General features: G+C 30.5%; 1 long non-coding RNA gene across 1 annotated transcript; it reads right to left on the reverse strand.

Moving 5' to 3' along the window:
• Window positions 1-720: 720 nt before the first annotated feature.
• On the reverse strand, window positions 721-2,449 carry LOC136969023 (uncharacterized). The gene is made up of 3 exons (XR_010879752.1): window positions 2,283-2,449; window positions 2,075-2,207; window positions 721-825 (listed from the first exon to the last, which is right to left on the reverse strand). It is a non-coding gene; the product is annotated as an uncharacterized lncRNA (long non-coding RNA).
• Between the last annotated feature and the right edge of the window lie 8,839 nt (window positions 2,450-11,288).

An 11,288-nucleotide genomic window follows, 5' to 3' on the forward strand; every position in this document is an offset into this window, starting at 1 on the left:
ATTAACAAAACATGCCAAACTAATTTTTATTTTATATATTTAAAATTTTATTTTAAAAAAATATCTAAACTTGTGAAATAACGGGCGCACTTGTAAACCATGACTAGGGCGCAAAATTACTCTGGCGCTGGCCCTGAGTACAGTGAATAAAATGAGACTGACAAAATAATATTCTTAATAGACATATTACCTTCATACTGCCATTAAAAAAATAAGTAATATTCAATCTTGATCATTTTTAAATACAAAAGCAATATTTCAAATACTATAATTTTATTTTTAAATTATTAACGCTTTTACAATTAAAAATTATTAAAACGTAAATTCTGATTACGGATAGTCCTTGTAATAATGTTCGATCGGGCGCACAGAGGGATTACGACGGTATCGTAATCCCTCTGTATCGATTTACACGAGGAATTTGTACAAAATTACTTTGAAATGATGTCATGGTGAGTACGTTCTTGAAATAATGTATCCTATTATAGTAATAAGCAAGTGTCATAAGAATGTTATAACATTTCAAATTCATAAATATGTTAAGTTTGAACTTACATGTGAACTTCCTGATTGAAATATTCAGGTCTGCTATTCAAGTTTCCTAGTGATTCATTTGAACGATGAGAGATTTTAGATGGTCTTTCTTGACCTTAGTATATAAAATTAAGTTATAATCTAGGTAAACAATACTGACTTGATATTTTCGTATTAAATAAACTTACCTAATTGCTAGTACTATTATAATCAATAATGAAAGTAACAAAAATGTTCCGAGGACAGAGCCAACAATGCTTAAGACATGACGTGTTTTTTTCTCTCCTGAAACTATTAGCAATTTATTTTAAATTAAATATTATAATAATAAAATGCAAAGTAAATTATGGTTAAAATAAAATAATGAAAGATATTTACTTTACAAGTATTATCATTCATCAATAAAATAAACACAATAGCCTCTCGTTGTATCGCATATGGCGAGAGATAAACCAATTGAACGATATAATAGAATAATTAGGTGATTGCGATATAACCGATGTAAATTATCTATCTATTTTGTCTATTTTCGATCTCCATGTCGATTTACTCTTTTGTGGGTTGTATTTCTTACAACGACACTTCCAAGGTCAATGCTTAGAATACGGTAATACAGTATATCTTCAGCGTTTTTTGCTAAAAATAAAAGCGCGATATATTCGAATAAGCGATATAACGAGGTGTTATTGTACTGGTTTTTTAAAATAACCAATTATTAACTTTTAATATAAAATAAACAAGTTACATTAAAATTAATTTGAAAAATTTGGAAGGAGTATCCGCATTCGGAAATATAAATCATGCTGCAAAACTTTCGCAGATAAGATCCGATTTTTTCTCGTAAATACGAGGGTAATCCCAAAAGTAAAGTCTCCTATTTTTTTAGAAATACAAAGAAAACGTTTATTTTCAATAATGTTTACATTATTTTAAAGCTTGAACATTTCTCTATTTTTCTACATTATTGCCATTTGTATTTCTAAAAAAATAGGAGACCTTACTTTTGGGATTGCCCTCGTATAATTTTAAAATTATTTCGGAATAATTATTAATAAGTGTTATAACCGCTAGTAATGCTGATTTCAAAATTATTTATTAAATTATTCGTGGTGATGCTGATATTATTTTATATTTTCAATTTATTTAGTCTTATGTATTAATTTTCAACTAATTATTGACAGACTTAGGCGATGATTTTTGAAGGTTTCTTGTTGAAAATAATCTTGTAAAATGATATGATAATACATGTCAAACGCAAACTAGATGATTATTTTAGAGATGATTTAGTCTAAATTATGTCAGATGTCTACAATGTTTTACTTTATTTCAGTAAAATAACGATTTTTATTGCAGACTTTGGAGATGAATGTGCAGTACATATGAAGATAGAAACATTTCATGTTTAAGGAAAGAAATGCAATAAAATTAGAGAACAACTTGAAAAAATTTTTCTACGGAAAAAAATATGCTAATACGTGTTAATTCGTACTATGTCATATAAATTCAGGATGATTTGTTAAGTAATTAAATGTCATGATACCTTCGCATTCGAATTCATTTCTTATTCTTGTTTCGTACAAATCCATCTATACAGGAACATGTAAAATTTCCGACAGTATTAATGCAGTTCGAATTACTCCCACAAATATTTGCATCAAGGCATTCATCAATATCTGTAAAAATTTAACTGTTATGTTCTATGTATTTTTTTAAAAATTGGACAGCAAACATATAAATAGAAGTTTTACCTTCACAATACTCGTATTTAGTATTGTGTTTGTAAAATGTGCTTTATTGCCTTAAAGCCTTCATTACAAACACAGTCGTAGCCTGGATGTTTGCTTTTACAAGTATTCGCTACTCCTGGGCAAAAGCTTTCACTTATTCGATCGTCACAATTATCAAATTCCTCTATTTCGGCTAAAATTGAAAATTTCATTATGAAAGAAGTAATATGAAGCTTATTGATAAAATATTAATTAAAATTATACCAGTTTTTAGATCATTTACTGAAACGATCAACTTTGGATGAAGAACACAATAGTTAGCATCATCTACAACTGGAGAACACGAATGGCCTTTATTTATTCTTACATAATCTTTAAATTCTTCATTAAATATTAATATTATATCACATGCAACATCATTATCCTTCAGACTATAAAATAAAATGAAAATTATAAAAGTAAATCTAAAATAGATGTAACAATAATATCAAATAGTAACCTACATAGGGTGATTCTAAATAGATACGAAAAATTTCAATTTCTTTTACGGTTGAAATTATTCGAAGAATCAGCCGTAAAAGTGCATATGAACATGTGTTCGAAACGTCAGTTTTAAAGTTACAGAATATTATTGAAGAATCAGCCGTAAAAGTGCATATGAACATGTGTTTAAAGTTACAGATATCTAATGTGTAGTCTTATTGAAAATGTTGACTAATTAAGGAATCGCATTGCCCGCATCCTGTGAAACAATACGTCACGCCATTGAATTTGTGAACGCGCGCGCCAATCAACGCGGCGAAGAATAGACTCCTGTGTTACAGTTGGCAGTGGTCACTTTTAACAGTTCACATATGTTCACTTTTATAATTAAAATTATTCGAAGAATCAGCCTCTTAAATTTTTTGCATATATTTACTATTACGCTGCACCTTGTTTCAAAAGAGAAATTTACTAATCTTGACAACTTTGTAACGGAAGAAATAGAATCGTCACTTTTATAAATTATAATAATAATAATAACAACAACAACAACAAAAGTATTATTCTAAAATACCATACTAGTTTACTTGCATCTCCTAAATACCTTTTCTGAATTTCTTAGTTTATATTGAGCTGTGCTGCAACAGAAATATTTTAGCATTCATTTTGGTTCGAAATTAATTAATTAATTTTACGGTCCAATGCCAATGGAAAATGGAATTGTCAAGAAATTTCATCTATTTATAAATTTTCAATTTCATTCTAGTATCATCAGTTAAACGATATCTAACTGAATTTCCTTCGATTCGTGTCTATTTTATCTTCGAAATTGAAATTATGCTTTTCATTTGTTGACAAATTTCAACTGTAAATAAATTTAAATTGGAAAATTAATTCTTCCGAAAATTTTTTGATGTGATTGTCTATAAAAAATCAGTTCAATAACGGTTAATTTAAAAACAGTATAAATAGGTGGTTTAGGAGAAGTTCGGGCATGAGGAACCACTGGGCGAAAAGAATCGCGTAATTTATTTTAAAAAATGCATGTAGATGTTGTTATAACTGGCTTTATGTGATAAAGAGGAAGTCTGTCCGTAGTATCAAAGATTGCCATTTTTGAAGTTTCATCTTGGGCAGGACATATATTACAGACATGGGCAAATGCGGCTCTTGCTGAAAGTGTTAATTTCTGTTTTTTTATTATTATTTTTACAAGTTTATTTTTATAATTTTGTGAAAATATGTTTATTAAAAAATTCAATATTTGTTTAATTTTGTTATTATATTTATTATATTATATAATAAAATCGCGCGCCTTACCATACTATCCGCCACGACAGTACAGAAATGCGGGTCCCATGCATTTTGCAAAAACCTACATTTCGGCTCCCACTGAACTCTTGCTTGCCCACCCCTGACATATAACACAAGACAAGAAATGGATATTTTTATCGAAATGTTTTATTACTAAATCTCTCTAAATTAAACCCGGAACACACGCCGATTAAAATTTGAGCTATACGGAGTTTTAAAAAAAGGTTTAAACGGTTTTAATGGGCTATTAGATTGCCGGTATCGGAGCACTTTGTCATAGAAAAAATTTTTCGATAGACCGACACCGTCTGGGGCAAAGGGAATCAGGCAAAAGAAACACTGGTTTCTTGTGCTCAATACGGTATCCAGTGTGCAATAAACACGAATTACAATTTCTGACTTTATTTATTTTCCATCTCAGATGGCATCCTCGTACAAAAAGAGAGAGAGAGAGAGAGAGAGGAAAAAAAAAACAATCAAAGGTGATAGCTAGACCCAACACGACATGGATATGGCAATGAAATCGGTCAAGGAAGGGTATGACGAAAAAGTTTTGACAATTCGTGAGGCCGCTCGACAGTATGGCGGCATAATTACAATTATTCCAGATATTACAGGTTCTGACAAGTAAAGAATTTTCAGAGTCCTGCCACATATTGATTATTGGCCATTTGTGACATACCTTAACAAGAAAAATTTAAAAACTAATAAGTAGGTTTAAAATTAATAAATACAAATGTATTCTGACAGTTATGAGTTAATTATACTTTCTATTGGCAAAATTTCCACAACCTTAACATAAAATAAGAAAAAAAGTGAAAATTTGCGGGATTTCCCGGGACGAGAAGAATTTCCAGGAATATTTCCCGGGTTAAAAAAACAACCGGGATCCAGTTTGAGAAACCCTAATGATAACCATGCTGTTGCAATCGGCTAATTAACGTACTTCGATATAAAAATTGTTTTAGCTTAACTGGTTTCTTATGCCCGAACTTCTACTTTTGGCATCTCTCTTGTATATAAAAGAGAATGTGTTCTGATTGTACTTAGATATAATAGAAAACAGAAAAACGTCCCTTGGTGATGAAGGAACAGAAATAAATAAAATAATAAAAGTATTCTTAATGAATGGTTACAATAAAAAAAAAAAAAAACAATAAAGCGGTGGTTATGTAACATAGATCAGAATGAAATAAACATTACCAATATTTGCAACCAATGACAATTTATAAAAGTAAAATATAAGAAAGGCACTTTACAAAAGAAAAAAAAAAGAAATTAAAAAATATCAAATAACATTAATACTAGAATTGACGAACACATTAAGTAAATTAATTATGAATAAAATACTATCTAGTTTGGACATTTGGAAAAAAATAGTCTATAAATTTAACTGTAATTGTGCTAATGCATACATGCATGTAGGAAAAACTAGTAGGGAATTCAAAATTAGAATAAAAGAACACATTGCTGCAATGCAGCACAATAACGAATCCTCAGCAGTTGCAGAACAGTGCAATAATAATTGAGAAATTGTTAAAGATTCCGTTAAAATAATTAAAAAACCAAAAAAGTGGTTTAAAAAAAGGCTATGAACATGTGGAAATTATGAAGTTAAAAGAAACAAAAAAATTACTAATAATAATGGCTTTCAATTACACAGATTCTTGGTAATCTATTTTAAACACTAGAGAGGGCCATACAATTAAGTGAGTGTAAAAACCAGGTTAAAGGGAGTGGGGCTGTAAATTGTATTTGGAAATCGAGATGGTTAAAGTGATAAATGTGGTTCTAGTGGTGTTGACATCTGTGGTTGTCTGGTTAAAAAGTTAACGATCGAATTTCAAAAATAAATCATTCAAAATGTGTAAGCGAAATTCTTATCCCACGTATGTATAGTTATGGATCTAAAAAAATGCACAGTTACAATGTATAACTTTATGGGCTTATGAGGAACAAGAAGGTTCGAAAGGCATTACCCAGTTAATACAAACGAATAAACGTTGATGATTTTCTAATTGGCATATATTTCTTATTCTGTGTATAAAAAGTCTAGTGTGAGCAGCCGGGGCTATAGGGAGAACACTATTAAACCACTTAGTCAGCGCGGGTAATTTAACCCGATCTCAATATCTGAGGATGGCTGATTATTAAAAATTAGATTAAGATCGTTAAATCTCAGCCCAGTCAGGACTGACACCAGTTAAACTATTATTTTTAATTCGCGGTTTAACTCACGATCTAAACTTTAAGGATATCTCTAAAAAGGAGGGCTTCAAATTCAGCGAGTGGGGAGGATGAGGGTAATGTCGACAGAATAAGGAATGAATAGAGTCAAATCAACATTAACAATTAAATAACTAATTTAATGGATAAAACTTACAAAGATTACAAAATGCATCATTAACGAAAAGAAGAACAAAATTTAGCTAGTATTCGACATTAACTTATGGTATTCTACCTATAGTCCAGAGAGAGAAGTTTACATAAATAGAATAACATAATACCTCTGTAAAGTATTCCGTTTCAAACGTTTCGTAGAAGGAGGTAGTTGAGACTTTATAGGAGATTCAGGCACAATGTTATCGTATGTGGCGTTCTGTAGATTGCGCGCTGAATTGGGTGTGTAATACCCTTTTATATCCTAACTCTCCTCCAATGGAGATTTGGATACTCTGTCATCTGACAATGACCTAAGTTTTACTAAACATGTAGTCATCAGAGGAATAACTACTCTTGAAAGAAGTAAGCTGGTGGGAAAAGGAAATAAGCTTCCTTAATTCCTCTCCTTTTTCCTTATAAACTGATAAATATGCACAATTTTTGTGGCTAAATATTCTTTTAAATTTTTACAATATCATATAATTCCTTTTTAAAATATTATTAAAGATATTAAAATCCCGTCAGAATCTCACACCATATTTACAACCGATATTATGGCCGTTAATAAAACTTACAGACAAACAACCAAATATGAAGGAAATTCAAATCGTTGTTAATTATTGATTGGAAATAAATTATTTAATTGCTCTAATAAACATATTTTTCTTGGTAACAAAAAAGAATAGTATACTTTTGCTAACTTCTGAACGTAACCCTGTTTTACATTAGTCGTATAGCACGGATTCGCATAACACGGCACTTTTTCGGAACGTAACTGACGTGTTACTCCAGGGATACCTGTTATATATATTTTTAACGTTTATATTTCTTGCGTTCTTGACTCATACGCTAGAGTAAAATGGATCTAATTAGAACAAGAAACTCGTCTCTTTCAACTGATATTTGATATCAGTTGAAAGTTATGAGTTATTTCTTAAGAATTATCACAATGATTGGAGAAAAACAAAAACAGTAATTGAAAAATGGAGATTATATTAAGAGCTTTATCCGGACATGAAAAAAAGAAATTCAGGCATAGTTAGTATTTATGACTGCTGGTTTAAAATGGAGGAGGATTTACAGGATCCTGGATAAATTAGAAAAAAAATTGAGGAAAGCAGTGGAAAATCAGGTTTTGGGACGATCGAATGTACAATTAGACGATAAAGGCAAACGAATCTTGAAGCATGCCCTCAATATAATAGTTGGTCTCAGTTTTAACTCGTTGGCGAAAAGATACAGGATATTAAATAAAGCAATGAAAAAGATAATGTTTGACATTACAGAAGTAATGAAAAGACAAAAGTGTACTACAAATGAATCTAGATCAAGAACGGTGCCAACAGTAGCAATTGTCCACTCTCTTCAAAGGAATCAGAATTGCTCCTTTAGACTTGATTAATCTTGGATTATGAGAGTTACGATCCTTTCGTGACTGCTCATTAATTCTTTCCGAATTTCTTATAAACTGACAAGCAAACAGTCCATAGTAATTCAGACAGTTTCTGGATTGTTTAAAAATCTTTAGCAGGATTGACGAAATCATTGTCAGTTGCTGGTACCTTGATATTGTTTGCCACTATAGTCATGTAAGAAAATAAATTAAATATAAGTTATATTGGTCTAGAAATGATATTGTTTCAGTAAAATGAAAGACTACAATATTAGCATAGTATTGAACTCAATTGAATTGAAGTTTTATTAAATTAGACCAATAAGTAATAAGACTGACAAGTAATAAAGTTCAAAATAGAAATAAAAAGCAAAATGAGGAAGTAGTGACTACATTTTATTAAATTTCAAAAAACAGGTAAACTAATCAACACGTAAGAGAATCAGACGTGAAGAAATGACTGAAGCATTAGTTCTCACAGAAATCACAACATGCAAAGACTGGTTTTTAACTGAGCACATTCCGGACCATCCTTTCTTGAAAGAACGTTTTTGAAACTGAACAATGCCGATGTTCGAAATGATTTTTTTTAATCCAATAAAATAGTATGTTTAAAACCATGAATTTTATCATTTGTTTTGTAGTTGGTTAAAAAAAAGGTACAAAGAACTAGTTGAATGGCTATCGTTTCTGCATAAATTTTTATTCTTCCTAGAATTTTTCCGTATTAATTAATATACAAGGTACTTCAGAAATGTTGACCAAATTTCATATGCTTGGAGAAAAAACACGAATAAAAAGCCGAGGGTTTTTTGACCCTGATGTTTAATTTACGAGTAATTAGGCATAAAAAACATAGTGACGTCAATTTTGTTTTATAAGTACTGTATAACTGTGTAATGTTTCATTAATTAAATATAATAACCACAAGTTTTTCTTATTAAAAAGCTGATCATTTAATCAATTTCTTTTAAGTTAATTTAATTTTAATAAATATTCCAGCCTGTACTCTGAGTCTCTGACAGACGAAGACACTTTTAATGGTCATTTTTTTATAGAGAAAGAGCCAAAACTGCATGAACACCGAAAATGGAAAAGTTATTGCTAGAATTGGTGAGGATTCTAGTATGAGTACACGACAAATAGCTAGAACAATATCGCTACTAATACAAATGTAAGGAGCGTTCTTCGTGAATACCAATTGTATCCAGAGGCCGTAGCTACCGTGGAGCAGTTGGAGCAAACTGTTCCAGGCGCACAAATCAATTATGTACACTTTAAGTGCTTATCATCCGCATATCTTATCGCGTCATCTGATAAAAATATTCTGGAAAAATCAGAATTGTTACAATTTGCATATCCCTCCGACATTTCGCCTAGTTTTGGACCTCAACTGCTTTTGGTTTAAAGTGTGTTTTTATACTCAGGCAAAAGAAATTAATTCTTTTTAATAAAATACGGAGCATTTACAAAGATAAAAATTTTTGCCTTTTTCTTTTTCGTCGTTGCACACCATCAGTAGTCTATCGGAAATTACAAAAATTACGGAGACGACCTTCCCTTTAGGCTACTGCCTCAGCGACAAACATGTAAAATGGTAAAACGTCCTCTGGTGTTTCGCCACTATCACAATAATATTTAAAAAAAAAATTAACAAAGTAAAATCGTGGCGACGTTAGAAATTAATTCTATACGCGAAGTTGCCGAACTACTTTTAATTCACACCGCAATCTCGAGTAGCTTCTCCGACATGCCTCATTTGTTTAACTTTATGGGTGAAGACCAGCGACAGCAAAACGAAGTTTTTGAAAACTAAAATTGATCAAAACTTATTTAAGAAGCAGGCGTGTCACAACATCGTCTTAGCTCCGCTATTATTTCAATTGTAAAAAAATAATAGCTTGTCAACTTGATCTGGAAAAGTGATTGACCAATTTGCAAACGAAAAAGCGAGAAAACAATTTTGAAGCTCTTTTATGTATTATTATGTATTTGTTATGAAACTAAAGTTGCATACATTTTGTCATACACTTTGTATAATATGTAGTAAATATTAGGTACTCCGACTTAAATAATTGCATTCTGTTTTATTATTACTTTTGTATTTATTAAATTGAATATTTTATTATTGAAATGCCTCGAATTTCAAAGAATATTGTTATTAAGTAAGGTTTTAAATCGAAATAATTAGATGCATGTTTTTAAATTAAATGTTCAAAATAAATTTCGCGAGACCGCTTCCGAGGAACAAGGGAATATTCAGCGCCCTGGAGCAAGGTTTCTACTTGCTCCAGGGCGCTGAATATGTAGCTACGCCACTGATTGTATCCACAGTTTAGAGTAATTGCAGACACTTGCGCCACAAATACGATTTATATCAAATGTTTACGAAGGAGAATTTAATAATTTGCGTTTTCTTTACGAAGCATGTTTTTTTCACAGATAAAGCGATATTATAAGCTACATTACTCGTACACAGTTATACTTAAAAAAATGGGAATGGTGTTACTGTACATTGATGATTAATAATCGCTAATTAAGCTTAATCACAAAACTGGCTCTCGAGTTTTTCATTCAGCCTCTATAAGCCTGTGGACATTTGTTACAAAACGTTTCTGCAACACTCTGTATATTTATTTTATATAACACATCTGTTAAATTTTCTAATAAATGGCTTTAGTAAGTATCAAAGTAAAAGTGCATTACAGAGATTCGTTTTCCTATGGAAATTTTTATATTAAAAATTTTTCTACTTTCAAAGAAAAATCTACATTCTTAAATCTATTATATGTTATATGCTTAAAATTGAAATAAGACTGACTCTGCACTTTGATGACTTGAACTGCTTGAAAACTGTCTCCGTATTAAAATAGTCATCTGTAAAATAGAAAAGGAATATTAGTATTAATGCATTTTAATAAAAGGGATTATTGTATTCGCTTGACTAATACTTTACGATTGGAGTTGTCATTATTATCTGCCACTTTTTCCCTCGCGTTAAAATAAAATAATAATCAGTTATTCTTACAATCAGGTTCTTACTGCTCTTATTAGTAATTAAAATTTTTAATATAACGGCATAATATTTATGGAACTGTATCACACATTGAGCTATTTAAATTTATCATATTAGTCTATAATTATTAAAATATGTACAGTACATACAGTACATTTTTAGACAATTACTAAAATGCATTTTCGGCCAAAAATTTCGAGAACTCTTAAGTTAGAATTTTTGGTCTACAATTATTTTAAAAATGTTGTATAACAAGATTCATACAACAGCATGACATCCACTTATTTAAAATACAATTATACAGCACTATATAACCAAAGTTAAACATATATAAATAGACCGTTAAATGGCGACAGCCATCGGACATTCGGACAAAAAAGACAGGTTTCATGGTGGACTGCTGAACTCGAAAACCTTCGAAAAACAACACGACGACTCA

The sequence above is a fragment of the Centruroides vittatus genome, unplaced genomic scaffold (assembly GCF_030686945.1).
Source record: "Centruroides vittatus isolate TY-2023 unplaced genomic scaffold, ASM3068694v2 contig_1684, whole genome shotgun sequence".
NCBI lineage: Eukaryota > Metazoa > Arthropoda > Arachnida > Scorpiones > Buthidae > Centruroides > Centruroides vittatus.